Below are 16,048 nucleotides of genomic sequence, written 5' to 3'. Positions count from 1 at the left end.
TAACTAAAGCCATGTCATTCAATTCAGTGTTCTGGGGATTCTTTTTTTTTTTTTTTTGCTGTTTTTATTTAAAAGGCAAATATCCTCAAAATATTAGTTTACCTATCTTTTAACATTTTATCGTAATAAAAATCTACTTAAATATAGTACCATCAGTGATCCCTATTAAATCTTTTTTTCTTCAATGAATGTTTTTAATCACAACAATGTATCATAAAACAAAAGCAATTACTCAAATAATTGCAAATGTCTTAGAATACAGTTTATTTATTGCTTCAAATAAAACATGTTGAAATTTGGAAGAAATTCATTATGAAAAAGGGGTAAGAAGCAGAAAAATGTTTGTGCATTTTAAGCTAGATTCAATTGTCCCATTTACAAGATGAAACCAAAAAATTCAGTCCACACCTATTAAGAGGGTAAACAGATTATGATGCTCTATAATTATCTAAGCATAGTAAATGACACAGGATAGGCACTTTGTGAAAAACAAGAGTCTGAATTGAAAGTAACAGAGTAACTGGTGAGAATTCTGGTCCCTTATACCACATGGTTAATAGAATACTGTCACCAGTTTGTATCTTCCAAATAGATCAAAGGACTTACTCTTAAGTAATGAAATGGTCTGAGGGAAAATACCCTAATACAAAGACACTTTATGGGCCCCTCAACAAAATGGATAGACAACTCCCTAATAATCCTACAAAGAAATGCACAACATTGTAAGGCCTAGGCCATCACAGGGAAAAGGCAAGTCATTCTTATTGCCTCCTACTAATTAAATCTGTGCAGAAATCACAAGATATATGAAAAACTTAGTCATGAGCAACATAAATAAAACTAAACAAGTTAACAAACAAGGATCCTGAAAAAGACACAGGCAAACAGAAGAATCTTTAAAAATGTACTGTAATTTTACTAAAGGGAAAAAAGAACAGGAAAATTATTTTTAAATGAACATTCAAAAACCAAGAACTTTCAAATTTGTTTTTTAAATGTTAAGTAAGATGTAAAATTCATTAGAAAGTTTGAAAACAACTACCGAGTAGAAAAAAAAACTATCAGGAATCAAAATAAAACAATAAGAAGTCATATGATAAGAGAGTAAAGCTAAGAAAAGTGGAGGATGAATTGAGAAACTCTAACATCCAACAAAAAGGGAGGAGGGGAGGAGGGGAGGAAGGGAGGAGGGAAGGAAGGGAGGAAGATAGATGGGAGAGCCTGATCAAGGAAATAAGAATATCTCCTGAACTGAAAAAAGATGCGTTTCCAGACTGAAAGGAACTAATTAGCAAGTACCTAACAGCAAATTTTAAAATCCCCACTAAGAAACATTCTCAAAAAGATGTCCAGAGAATGAATAAATGAATGAATGAACAAACACAAAAGATTAATAGTCAAAATGGTATGGTTTATGATTTCAAGTTTGAATGTTAAAAACTTTATAAAGGTTGTCACTCCAAACCTTCTAACTAGGAAACACAAGGTAAACTAAAAATCAATGATTTCTCTTGGACCCATCAGCAATAGAAAAGGAAGACATTACAACTCATAGCACAGAAATAAAAAGGTCATGAGACACTATTATGGACAATTACACACCAACAAATTGTATAGCATAGAAGTAGATAAATTCCCAGGCACATACTACATATCAAGATCTGAATAGACTAATAATAAAGCAATGAGATTACATCAATAAAAAAAAATCTCCCATCACAGAAAAATCCCAGGACCTGATGTCTTCATTGCTGAATTCTATGAAGTATTAATCAGAACAAATATGTATTATTCTCAAACTATTTTTAAAAGATGGTAGAAGAAGAAATACTTCCAAAGTCACTGTACAAGACCAGCATTACCATGATAATAAAACCAAAGACGGAAAACTATAGGCCAATATCCCTAGTGAATATAGATGCAAAAATCCTCAAGAAAATGATAGAAAAACAAATCCAACAACATTTCAAAATCCATTTGCCATGATAAAGCAGGATTCATTGCAGGGATATAAGGAGCATTCAATGCAAGCAAAACAATGAGAGTATTCATATGAAAACAATACGATACAGAAAAAGCATCTGATAAGATCAATATCCCTTTACGATTAAAAAAACTCAACAAATTAAGTATAGAGGTAATATACCTCAACACAATACAGTTAATATATTACAAACCCACAGCTAGCATACTGAATGGGAAAAAACTGAAAACTTTTGAACACTCTTGTCACTTTCATTCAACTTAGTACTGAAAATCCTAGCTAGAGCAATTAGACAATGGAAAGAAAGACCATTCAAACTGGGAAGAGTGAAACTGGCTTTTTCTCAAATGACATGATCTTAAATACAGAAAACTCAAAAGACCCCATCCAAAAACTTTAGAACTACTCAATGAATTCAGTAAAGAGGCAAGATGTAAACTCAACATAGGAATATCAGTAGCATTTCTATATACTAACAAGGAACTATCTGAAAAGAAATCAAGAAAACATTCCGGTGTGACAGCCCAAACCTGTAATCCCAGCAACTCAGGAGGCTGCGGCAGGAAGATCACAAGTTTAAAGCCAGCCTCAGCAAAATTGAGGCCCTAAGCAAGTCAGTGAGACCCTGTCTCTAAATAAAATAGGGGATGTGGCTCAGTAGTCGAGTGCCCCTGAGTTCAATCCCTGGTACACCCCCCGAAAAAAGAAAGAAATCAAGAAAACAATCCTATTTGCAATAACTGCAAAAAATACATAAGAATAAATTTACCCAAGGAGATGAAGATCTCTATACTGACAACTACAGAACATTGATGAAAGAAACTAAAAATGACAAATCAAATGGCAAGATATCCTGTGTGGATGCACTGGAAGAATAAATATTGTTAAAAAATGTTTATACTACCAAAAGTAATCCACCAATCCAATGCATCCTTATCAAAATTCCAATGTCATTCTGACTAGAAAATTTTTTTTAAATCCTAAAACTCATGTGAAAACATACAAGATCCCAAATGGCCACCATCATCTTGAGATAAAAAAGACAAAGGTGGAAACATCATGGACTTCAAAATATAAAATATATAAAGCTATAGTAATCAAAACAATATGGTAATCCCATAAAAACAGACACACAGACTAATGGAAAATAGAGAGCATGAAAATAAAACCATGCATGTACAGTCAACTGTTTTCAACTAGGGGGCTATTATGGTTTGGATATGAGTTGTTCCCCAGAAGCTCCTGTGTTGCAGGAATAGTAAGAGGTGAAATGATTAGGTTATGAGAACTATCAGCTAATTAGTCCATCCTAGTTTGAATGGACTGACCATGTGGTAACTGTAGACAGGTGGGGTATGGTTGGAGGAGGTGGGTTCTGGGAACATGACAGGAAAAGGTGCGTCTTCCCTGTGACCACTCCCCCTTTCCAGATCCCACCAAGAGCTAAGCAACTTTCCACCAATGTACCCATCCCCCATGATATGCTATCTCATCTTAGGCCCAGAGCAATGGAGTCAGCTGTATATGAACTAAGACCTCTGAAACTGTGAGTCCCAAATAACTTTGACTCCTCTAAGTTGTCTTGTCATTTATTTTGCTTGCAGTGATTAAAAAAAAAAAAAAAAAAACTGACTAAAACAGGTGCCAAGAACCCACAATGGGGACAGTATAATCTCTTCAATAAATAATAGGTAAAACAGATATCCATGTGAAATTATACCCTTTCACCATACCCAAAATCAATTAATCAATCAACCAATCAATCAATAAAATGTATTTTAAAGATTTAAATGTAAGATCCAAAACTATGAAACTACTAGGAGACAACACAGAGAAAATGCTTCATGGTAATGACATGGCCAATACCTTCTAGACTTAACATTGAAAGAACAGGCAACAAAATCAAAACTACACAAATGGAATTATATCAGCCTAACATGTTAATGCACGGCAAAGAAATAGTAGTGGAGAGACAACCTACAGGATAATATCTGCAAACCATATATCTGTTAAGGGGTTGTTGTGGTTAGATATAAGTTATACCCCAATAAACTCACAGGGCAGTTCAGGAATGTTCAAAAGTGAAATGACTAGATTATGAGAGCTATAACCTAATCAACAGATTGATCAATGTGTGCTGGATTATTAGTTTGAAAGTACTAGATAGGGCACTTCTGGAGGAGATAGGTCCTGGAAGTATGCCCTTGGGAATTACATTTTGTCCTGGCTCCTCTAGTCTCTCTCATATTCCATGAGTTGAGCAGCTTTCTTCCACAAGGCCCTTTGGCCATGATTTTCTGCCTTATCTCGGGCCCAGAGCAAAGAAGCTAGCCAACCAAGGATTGAACCTGTGAAACCATTAGCCAAAATAAACTTTTTGTCCTCCAAGTTGTTCTTGTCAGGTATGCTGTTCACAGAAACAAAAAGCTGATTAACACATAAAATGATACCAAAAATATTAAAAAGAACTAAAATACCTCAATAGCAAGAAACAACCCAATTAATAAATGTGCAAAAGAACTGAAAAACATTTCTATAAAGAAGACATTCAAATGGCCAACAAGTTTAAGAAAAAATATTCAATCTAACTAATCATCAAAGAAATGCATATCAAAACCATGATGAGATATCAACTCACACCTTTTGGAATGGCTATTATCAATAAGACAAAAGGTAAGTGTCGTGGAGAAAAGGAAACCTTTTTCTAACACTGTTGATGGGAATGCAAATTAGTAGAGCCATTCCAGAAAACACTACAGAGTTTCCTTAAAAAATTAAAAATAGAAATATTATACAATCTAGCAATCTCACTTCCAAGTGTATATCCATAGGAAATCAAATCAGTTTGTCAGAGAGATATCTGTGCTTCCATATTCATCACCGCACTATTAACAATAGCCAAAATATGGAATCAACCTAAGTGTTCACCAATAGTTGAATGAATAAAGAAAATGTGATATACAAAACTGGCATTATTCAAATACCATAAAATACGAAATCTTGTCACTTGCAACAATATAGACAAATCTGGAGGACATCATTTTATATAAAACAAGCTGGACAATAAATGTCACATTACTTCACTCATGTAGAATCTAAAAGAAGAAGAAAAGTGGATCTCATAGAAATTTGAGAAAGTGGAAAGTAGAATGGTAGTTTCCAGAGACTGGGGTGGTTAGGAAATACAGGGAGATGAAAAGATGTTGATCAAATATATGTGATCAATAATTAGGAAAAATAAGTTCAAGACATCAGCAGTAGAATGTGATAACTATAGTTAATGAGGATATATTTTATACTTGAAAAATGAAAAAAGAATAGATGCTAAATGTTCTCACCACAAATATGATAACTATGTGAGGTAGGCACGTATTAATTAGCTAGAGATGAGAGAGTTAGAAGCAGTTAGTTTGACTAATTATCTGAGGAGTTCAAGCCAGCGCTCAACAAACTAAATTTACCATTCCACAAAGTATATATACTTCGAAACATTATATATAATAAATGCATTGAATTTTATGTTTAAATTTTTTAAAAAAACTGTTTTAAAGATAATTTTTAAAAGGCATGGTCCTTAGAGACTTCTGCCTCTTTCTGCATAAACTATAGTCACAGGAGAATGTCACTTTCATCTAAAATCAAGAACATGTTGAATAAACAACAACAACAAAAAAAATCATTTCAAAAACTACACAAACCTGGGACACAAATAAAGCTAAATGAACTGAAATCTGAAACATGCAAGAAGAAAAAAAGCTGTTTTCATTCATGGTGAAGCAATAAGCAACCATGGCAAGGAAAAGTTACCATGAATGGTAAAAGAAGAAACCAGAAAAAAAAATCTAATGAGTATTTAAGGGCAATTGTCAAATACCACGATGGTCAAAATCTCTAGAACCGCAGTCACAAATAAAATTATGGACTCATTAGTCAACTCTCCTCTTCTTGTGACTAAGCTCTCACCCAAAGAGTACATCATCCAGGTGCTTTGGACTTTCATTAGAGGAAATGAAGTCTCATGTCTAAGAATGGTCAAGATAAAACTCAAAGCTTCAAAATAGTTCTATGCAATCCCCTAATCCTTTTATTCTGATCATTAGCAAGAAAATCAGTCAAGTGGACCTTTTGGAGGATGGTCATAAGTTCTAAGATATATGCAAAAGTAAGAGGTGAGAGAGTTAGGGGCAGAGTTTGGAGTTGGTATTTGAGGAGTTCAAGCCAGTGCTTAACAAACCAAACACCTGTGGTTGCTATGCATTATAGAACCTCCATCATATGCTTTGACTACTGGCCACTGAAGTTAGCCTTTGTGATAAAAGGTGCACCATTATCAGATTCTAAACAGGAAAAAGGCTAAAAACATGACACATTGATTTCAAGAGACACAATGGTATGGCCTAAGTAAGCTGTTCCAACTGGACATCAGTATCATAACCTGAAAAAGGTGTCAATAATAGTGAAGCACCAACAGCAGACCCAAGATGAAGCCAAAGGTCCTTTACAATGAGAAAAACAAGTCAATATTTTTTTTAGGAGTAATAAACTGATAAGTAGTAAGGGCTTTTGCATCAGACATAATCCTTTATTTCTGGCCAATTTTGCCACACTGCATACAAGATGTAGGCAAGGGGCCATGGAACAATCTGGGTAATAAAGGCTTGATTATAAGCCTGAATCCTATTAGTCTCATGGGGGGATAAGGCCCTTCCCTAGGCATCAACATGAGTAAAAGACCTTACCACTGGCAAGTATGATTTGTCTCCACATTGTGTGACCCCATACAGCCTGTGTCTATAATCTCTTATATCTTACCTAAGTGAGGCTACTGGCCACCCCTCAAAACTTAAGGAAAAATATAACATGCTCAGGAGTATTGTTGAAGGCAGGAGTTCTCAAACTTTTTTCTGAAAAGGGCCAACAGTACATATTTTAGGCTTTGCAATCTCCATACAGACTCTGGTGCAATTCTTTAAAATTTTTAAAAATTCCAAAAGTATTCCAAGCTTAAGAGCAGCACAAAACAAGCTGCAACTAGTTTTGGAACACTGGCTTAATTCTACCCTGGTCAAATACAAAGGAAACAGCTTTCAATTCAGCTCACTGTGCTGCATCAACTTGGTCTTCCAGAGGTGGCCCTGGAGCTGGAAGTTGGCTGCCACCCAGTGGACACCATCAGCTTTTCACTTATCTGAACCATCTGTGAACCAAACCCATACATTTAAAATAAGATGTATGTATTACATGGAATCAGTCTAAGTGCTTTATCCAAAAAGTCAATTTAATATAATTTCTCACTTAAAACTATTTAAAACAATACCTCACAAGAACAACTTAGAGTAACAACTTTATTTTGGGGCTCTTGTTTTTGAAGATTCAGTCCGTGATCAGCCAACTCCACTGCTCTGGGCCAGAGGTGAGGCAGAACAACATGGCAGAAGGGCATGGTGAAGGAAAGCGTCTCAGCTTATGGCAGCTGGGAGGAAGAGAGAATAATTGAGGAGCCAAGGACCAAATATAATAGCCAAAGAATGACCCCAGTGACCTACTTCCTCTAGTAATGCCCCACAAACCTATTGTTACCACCTAGTAATCCATTTAAATTGTGAATGCAGCAAATTGATTAATCCATGGATTAGGTTATAGCTCTCACAATATGATCCTTTCACCTCTGAATATTACTGCATTGCTACATGAGCTTTGTGGGGAATGTCTCATATCCAATCTAGAATACCACCTTGGCTCCAGAATACCACTGAAGTTCTTCCTGTCAGTTTTTAGCACGTCAGGCAATCCCCACTGCCCATACGTCCCTGTCCACAGGGATAAGAAAGGAGGGTAACTTTGGCAACAGTATTTCACAAAGCAATAAAAGTTAGAGTACCTCCTCAAAGTTTTCCATGGGCACTTAGTTTTTACCTGGAAAGCAGTTGAGATCAGGTTATATGGGAATACTGAGATGAGAGAATACAGTCTGAGAAAGTGGCATAGAACAATAAACATGGCTCTGCATTTACTTTCAGCTTGGAGCAGCCTTCCCACATTTTAATGCTGTTGATTTACCCAAAGTTATATAACCTCACTGCAGACACAATTTATTTCAGCCTCAAGAGTTCATTGACTGTGGAACTACCATAATATTGTTTCTTCATTAGGGTCATAGGACTTGCTATCATACCATCTGGATAATCTCTTTTTCTCTCATACATATGAGAGTGAACAGCAACCAAAATACCATTTGAGAAGGTTGTGTGAATCAGACTAGCTGCTTTACTTCTAACCATTCATTAATATTCAGGGCAGTGGGGAAATTCCCTCCCCATCCACTCCTCATGCCTAACTCTTTGTCAAAGAACTGACAATCATGTCCTCTGAAATCTCCTCACATCTCCTAACCTGGCCTAAGGTGGTCCTTATACTCCCTTCTTCCACAAAGCCATGTCTCTATCAGTATCCTAGCTACTTAACAAAACCACATTTACTATATTACCATAACTAATGTTTAATAAGGTTCCAGAACACAAGGTTAATATATAAAAATCAACTATTTCTATATACTAGCAATGATCAATAGGAAAATCTTTAATGTATTAATGACAGTAACATCCAAAATATGGAAAATTTTAGGAAGAAATCTGACAGATATTAATGTTCTATATACTGAACTATCAAACTGCTGAGAAAACGTAAAGATCTAAATAGAGCTATATACTTTCTTTGTTGATCAAAAGACTCAACATGGTTAACATGTCTCAAATATCCCCAAATCAAACTATATAGATTCAACACATTCCATTAAAAAATCTAAGTAGATGTTATTGTAACATTTGATAAGCTGATTCTAAACTTCCCATGGAAATGAAAATAATATAGAAAAGAAAAAATTTACTTGAAACAGGGTTAATACTACCTGTTTCAAGAATTATTGTGAAGGAACAACAATCAAAAGAGTGTGGTACTGATTTAAAAACAGACAAATAGATCAAAGAGAGGGGGGTAGAAAGGAGCAGAAACAGACCTTCATTCATGTATATGAAAAAAAAAATTAAGACAAAAGTGCAAAAGCAACTAAATAGAGAAAATATTAGCCTTTTCCTCAAATATTGCTGGGAAAACTGAATAGGCATATGGAAAAAAATAAATTTCAATCGAAACCTCACACCAAATACAAAAACTAATTCAAAAGATATTTCAGACCTAAAACTTCAAATTGTTTATTATCTAAAAATAAACTAGGAGAAGATCTCCTAAATTTTCTGTAAGAATTTGAGAATTATGTTTATTATCTAAAAATAAACTAGGAGAAAATATCCTAGATTTTCTGTAAGAATTTGAGAATTTCTTGCAACCAATACCAAAAATATACTCCAGAAGACAAACTGATAAATTGAACTTCATCATAATGTAAATTTTTATTCTGAGATACTTATAACATTCACAGGAAGTTGTAACAATTCTAGGGTCCCATATATTCTTCACTCACTTTTCCCCAATAGTGAAATGTTATAAAGTACTAAATAAAATTGACATTTGCACATTACTGTTAACTGCATACAAACCTATTCAGTTTTTGCCAAGTGTACAACTAAGCATATTAACACATGAATGCATGTTTATGTGCTTAGTTGTACACAATTTTATATCATATCATAAGCAAATTTGTTTAACCACTACCACAATCACGATACAGGACAGTTTTGGAACTACAAAATAATTTCAAAACTATAAAATAACTTCTTCATAATTACTTCTTTGTATTCTTTGCACCTCTAATATCATTCTTGGCCAATGGACCTATGGCAACCACTAATATATTCTTCATATCTATAGTTTGGCTCTTTTTGTTTTGTTTCATTTTGAGAATGTTATATAAATGGAATCATAAACTACATAACCTTTTGAAACTGACTTTCATTACTAAACATAAAGTCCTTAAGGTTCATCCACATGTTAACATTTATCAATAGTTTACTCATTTTCCCATTGCTGAGTACTGTTCCATTTTATGGATATACCAGGGTTTGTTCACCTATTCTCATCCACTGAGAATATTTGTTTTCAGTATTTAGGTTATTACAAATAAAGTTCCTAGTAATATTCATGTACAGGTTTTCATGTATATAAATTTTCATTGCCCTGGTATAAATGCCCGAGATTGCAACTTTTGACCCATATGGGAAGTATATATTTTACAAGAAACTGTCAATTCTCTTTCCAGACTGACTACATCATTGGACATTCAAATCATCAATGCCTGGGGGATTACATATCCTTACAGCATTCAGCATGATGACCATTTTTTATTTTAGTTCTTCTTACAACCCTGTAGTTTGATATCTTATTGTGGTCTTAACTTTCACTTCCCTAAACACAATGATGCCGAACTTTTTTTTTTTTTTTTTTTTGGTGCCTATTTGTCAAATTATCCTTTTTTGTGAAAAACCTGTTCATGTCTTTGACCCATTTTATAGCTGGATCATGTACCAGTTTGTTAGGATTGCCATAACAAAATATCATACATGGGTGACTTAAACAAGGGAAATGAATTTTCTCACAATCCTGAAAGCTAGAAGTCCAACATCAAGGTGTCAGCAGGGATGGTTTCCTCTGCGGCTAATTTCCATGGCTTGCAGAACTGTCTTTCTTGCTGTGTCTTCACATAGACACCCCTTAGTCGTGTGCATCTATATCCTAATCTCCTCTTCTAATAAAGACACCAGTCATATCAGATTAGAGCCCATGACCTAATTTTTAACTTAAACACCCTTCAAAGTCTCTATCTGCAAATACAGATTCTAAGGAACTGTGGGTTGAACTTTAACATAAGAATTTGGCAGGGGGGTATTCAGCCCTTAAGAAATTATTTTGTAATATTTTTAAACATTGCGTTATGAGGGTTATTTATGTTATAGACATAAGACTTTCATTAGACATGTTGTTTGCAAATATGTCCTCCAGTCTTTCATCCTCTTCTTACAAAAGATTTTCATTTCAATAAAAAACACAATTATTAATTTTGTCTTATAACTAGTAGTTTTGGTATAATATCAAAGAAGACTTCATAGATTACTAGATGTCAAAGATATTGTACTATGTTTTCTTCTAAAACAGTATTTTATTAATCATAATTTGAAATTGTTGCTCTTTGTAAGATTGATTAAATAGTGAAAAGACAAGTCATAGGATGTGTGTAAAAATCTTCAAAGCATATATCTAACTACCATTCAGAATATATAAAGAATTCTTAATAATAAATAAAAATCAATTTAAAATAGATAAAAGGTTTGAATCCTTCACCAAAGAAAATATAGATATATTTATGATTTTAAAAAACTGTGAAAAGTCAGGCATGTTGGAGCATGCCTATAATCCCAGTGGCTCTGGAGGCTGAGGCAGGAGGATCATGAGTTCAAAACCAGCCTCAGCAACGGGGAGGCTGTTAAGCAACTCAGTGAGACCCTGTCTCTAAATAAAACACAAAATAGGCCTGGGGATGTGGCTCAGTGGTTGAGTGCCCTGGAGTTCAATCTCCAGTTATCCCCGACCTCCACCAAAAAACAAAAACAAAAACCCGTGAAGTCAAAGTAAATTAAAACTACAGTCAGATACAACTAGTTACCTTTAAGAATGAATAATACTTAAGAGGCTGATCATAAAAACTGTGAACAAGAATGTAAAGGAAACTTACATACTACTATTGAGACCTACTACTTTGGAAAACAATTTAATAATTTCTTTAAACATTGAACACATACCTACCAAATAATCCAGACATTTCAATCCTAGGAAATCAGTCAAAATGAATAACAAACTGAAAGTCCACACAAACTTACTCATGTATATTTATACCTGTTTTATTTGTAATAGTCAAAAGCTAGAAATAACCAAATATCTATGAACAGGTACATGAATATGCAAATTCTGGTATAGTCATAAAATAGAATATGGTAAGCAATAAACCATTGATATGATACTATGACCATATATATATATAAATCTCAAAAACTAAGGTAAACTAATCATTGCAAAAATAAATAGTTCAATGAGACTCAGGGGTGGGGAAACATTAGAAAAAGATTACAAAGAGTCACAAGAAAACTTTTGGGGTCTGATGGAGAGGTTCACTACCTTGTTTGTGGTGACAGCTTCACAATGAATATACAAATATATAAAGCTGTACATTTAAAATGTGCCATTTTTGTATGCACACCACCCACCTTCAAAAAAATCCCATTAAAAATACCTTCCAACTCCAGTTCCAGTCACAGATGACTTTATTGTTAAATTCTGTCAATTATTTAGCTTCCCAAAATATATTATGAGGCCACCATAATCTGATACCAAAATGATGAGGAACAGTACTCGAAAAAAATTACAGACAGACTAGTATTTGTCAAGGGTGTAGATGCAAAATCTTTCTAAAAAAGAAAAGGAAGAAAATGTGGTACAATAAGGATAACACATCATGATCAAATAGAGTTTATACAACAAATGCAAAAACTGAATTAACATTTTAAAAATCTCTACATACACCTGTAGATAAAATTACATAATCTTCTCAATGGATACATTTGCTAAAAAAAAATGTTTTTCCACACAAATTACCAATTAATAACATCAAATGCTTAGAATTCTTATAATTTTGAGGTGATGAAGGCTTTCCCTGTGATAATTGATAACAAAGCAAGGATATTCACTCTGACCACTTCTAGTCAATATTATACTAGAGATCCTGCAATAACAAGGAAAATTATAAGATAATCTCTCTTATAATCATATAAATCTCATAATCATATAAAATTCAAAGCACATAAAATTCAGATATCACAAAATTTATAATATACTGATCAAGTTATTGGAAAAAATGATTGGTTTAATATTTTAAACAATAATCCATGTAAGTAATTGCATTGACTCTTTCTTGTAAAGGAGAAAAAAGAACGTATGATCATCTCAATACCTACAAAAAGGTTCTAATAAAATTCAATATCCATTCATGATTAAAAAAAAAAAAAACTCAATCAGGAGCATAAAGAAACTTCCTTAATTTGATAAAGGATATCTACAAAAACTAAAAGCAAGCATATATTTTATCATGAAGAGTTAAAAATTTTCCCTTCATACTGGGAATGAGATAAAAAGATTCAATATGATCTTCTTTTTTTTTTTAATTTTTTTTTATTGGTTGTTCAAAACATTATAAAGCTCTTGACATATCATATTTCATACATTAGATTCAAGTTGGTTATGAACTCCCAATTTTACCCCAAATACAGATTGCAGAATCACATCGGTTACACATCCACATTTTTACATAATGCCCTATTAGTAACTGTTGTATTCTGCTACCTTTCCTATCCTCTACCATCCCCCCTCCCTTCCCTCCCATCTTCTCTCTCTACCCCATCCACTGTAATTCATATTTCTCCTTGTTTATTTTCCCATTCCCCTCACAACCTCTTATATGTAATTTTGTATAACAATGAGGGTCTCCCTCCATTACCATGCAATATGTGTATAAGAGACAGTTCCCTCCCACCTCATGTATCTGTTTAATGTTAATCTTTTCTTCCTGCTCTTCCTCCCTGCTCTGTTCTTAGTTGCTCTCATTATATCAAAGAAGACATTTGGTATTTGTTTTTTAGGGATTGGCTAGCTTCACTAAGTATAATCTGCTCTAGTGCCATCCATTTCCCTGCAAATTCTATGATTTTGTCATTTTTTAGTGCTGCGTAATACTCCATGGTGTATAAATGCCACATTTTTTTTATCCATTCATCTATTGAAGGGCATCTGGGTTGGTTCCACAGTCTAGCAATTGTGAATTGTGCTGCTATGAACATCGATGTAGCAGTATCCCTGTAGTACGCTCTTTTAAGGTCTTCAGGGAAAAGTCCAAGAAGGGCAATAGCTGGGTCAAATGGTGGTTCCATTCCCAGCTTTCCCAGGAATCTCCATACTGCTTTCCAAATTGGCCGCACCAGTTTGCAGTCCCACCAGCAATGTACAAGAGTACCCTTTTCCCCACATCCTGACCAGCACTTGTTGTTGTTTGAGTTCATAATGGCTGCCAATCTTACTGGAGTGAGATGGTATCTTAGGGTGGTTTTGATTTGCATTTCTCTGACTGCTAGAGATGGTGAGCATTTTTTCATGTACTTGTTGATTGATTGTATGTCCTCCTCTGAGAAGTGTCTGTTCAGGTCTTTGGCCCATTTGTTGATTGGGTTATTTGTTTTCTTATTGTTTAATTTTTTGAGTTCTTTGTATACTCTGGATATTAGGGCTCTATCTGAAGTGTGAGGAGTAAAAATTTGTTTCAATATGATCTTCTATTCAAATTTGAACTAGTAGTGCTAACCAAAGCATTCAGGCAAAAATAAAAAAAAGTAACAGAATAAAAATATAACTATTATTATTCTCAACAAGTGGTATACATAAAAAATGCAAAGAATGCACAGATCAAACTATTAGAATGAAGTGCATTGAGCGAAGTTGAAGGATATGGAGTCAAATAAAAAATCAACTGTACAGCTGGGGTTGTGGCTCAGTGGTGGAGCGCTTGCCTAGCATGTGTGAGGTACTAGGTTCGATTCTCAGCACCACATTAAATAAATAAATAAATACTATTGTGTCCAACTACAACTAAAAAATATATATTTTTAGATCAACTGTAAAAAGAAAATACATATAAAGACTTCTGTAATTATGGCACTTACAAAGACATCACAAGATATTATCTAATTGGCAATGTGCCTAATGAAAAATGTGCAAAATCTCCAAACTGAAATTATGTACTCTTATTCAGAAAAAAATTAATGTACCTAAGTAAAGGAGGCATATACTATACTCATAAATTGGAAGGCTCAACATTTAAAGATATACCCTCCATTCCTTTGCTTCTTGAAGATGGAAATTTAATGATATACAATAGGCTTCAAGGTGAGATTTAGGTAGCTGTATTGTGTAGAACACTGACTAAATGAAAGGGCTTTAAAGTTGGTAAAATTTGTATTTGACATCTTGTTCGAGAACTCCCTACACATTTGATCCAAGATAAGCTAGTTTTCCAAACTAAAAAAGTTTATGGAAGAGACCCAAATTAATACAATTATTAAAAATTCCTTTACTGGTATGTCACTTATATTGTCTAAGGTCTTAAAACTTTTAAATAGGAGAACTGAACTTTGAACTTTAGCAATCTGTCCCCAAAGTTTGTATGCATAACAACTTATAGTACTACTCCAAAATATTAGTTTGGCAAATACAAATATTATAGTATAAATTGTATAGTATAAAATAAATTATATACTACCACCAGAAAGTTTCTAAAAGAGAGAGAGAAGACACAAACAAGAAACTATAGCAAGTAAACAAGAGTACTAAAATTATTCAAATTAAAGACTGATAAGATGAATTGCTGGTGAATATAAGAAGCAATTAGAACTCTCATGCATTGCTGGTAGGAATTAAAAACCATATAATTATTTTGGAAAATGATTACTGTTGTTGTTCAAATCAACTCATTAATATTTATCCAAGAACAAAGAAAATATACAATAATGACTGTTCTCAGATTTAATATTTTTAATTCATATATCTGCTAAAATGTATTTGAAGCACTAAAATCAATAATTATAGTACTATCACAAACATTTGTAAACAAGCCCAGTGTGTTGGCACACGGTTGTAATCCCCCTGGAAGGCTAAGGCAGGAGGATTAAGGTCAAAGTCCGTGAATTTTCATGTATGCTCAAGATCAGCCTGGGCAACTTGAGGAGACCCTGTCTCAATATAAAATAAACAAATAAAAGGAACAGAGATGTAATTCAGCAGTAAAGTGCTTATCTAACATGTGACACCCTGGGTTCAACCCCTGGACTGTACCAAAAAAATAAACTTGAGCAAAGTCCAAAGAAATTGAGTCACCTAATAATGAACATAACCTCCACTGATGTGAAACATGGCAACATTCTACTTTATTTCAGTTCCCACACTGTAAAAAATTGTCCTTTCATGGTCCACTTAGTGCTACATTTTTCAAGTTATTATTGTTACAAAATTATT

General features: G+C 33.8%; 1 protein-coding gene across 19 annotated transcripts in view; it reads right to left on the bottom strand.

The window, feature by feature from the left end:
* Gphn (gephyrin) overlaps positions 1 to 16,048 on the bottom strand; it is a 625,252-nt gene that overhangs the window by 499,878 nt on the left and 109,326 nt on the right. Inside the window, exon 1 of one of the 19 annotated variants that reach the window (XM_048798537.1) lies at positions 12,225 to 12,399. The exons of the other annotated variants lie outside the window; for them this stretch is intronic. The gene's annotated coding sequence lies outside the window, so the exon portion shown is untranslated. Of the gene's footprint in view, positions 1 to 12,224; positions 12,400 to 16,048 lie in introns of those variants that run through there. 19 annotated transcript variants of the gene reach the window in all.

This window comes from Marmota marmota, unplaced genomic scaffold (genome assembly GCF_001458135.2).
Source record: "Marmota marmota marmota unplaced genomic scaffold, marMar, whole genome shotgun sequence".
Taxonomy (NCBI): Eukaryota; Metazoa; Chordata; class Mammalia; order Rodentia; family Sciuridae; genus Marmota; species Marmota marmota.
The sequence above is the reverse complement of the archived record's forward strand: the minus strand, read 5'-3'. Positions and strand labels throughout refer to the sequence as shown.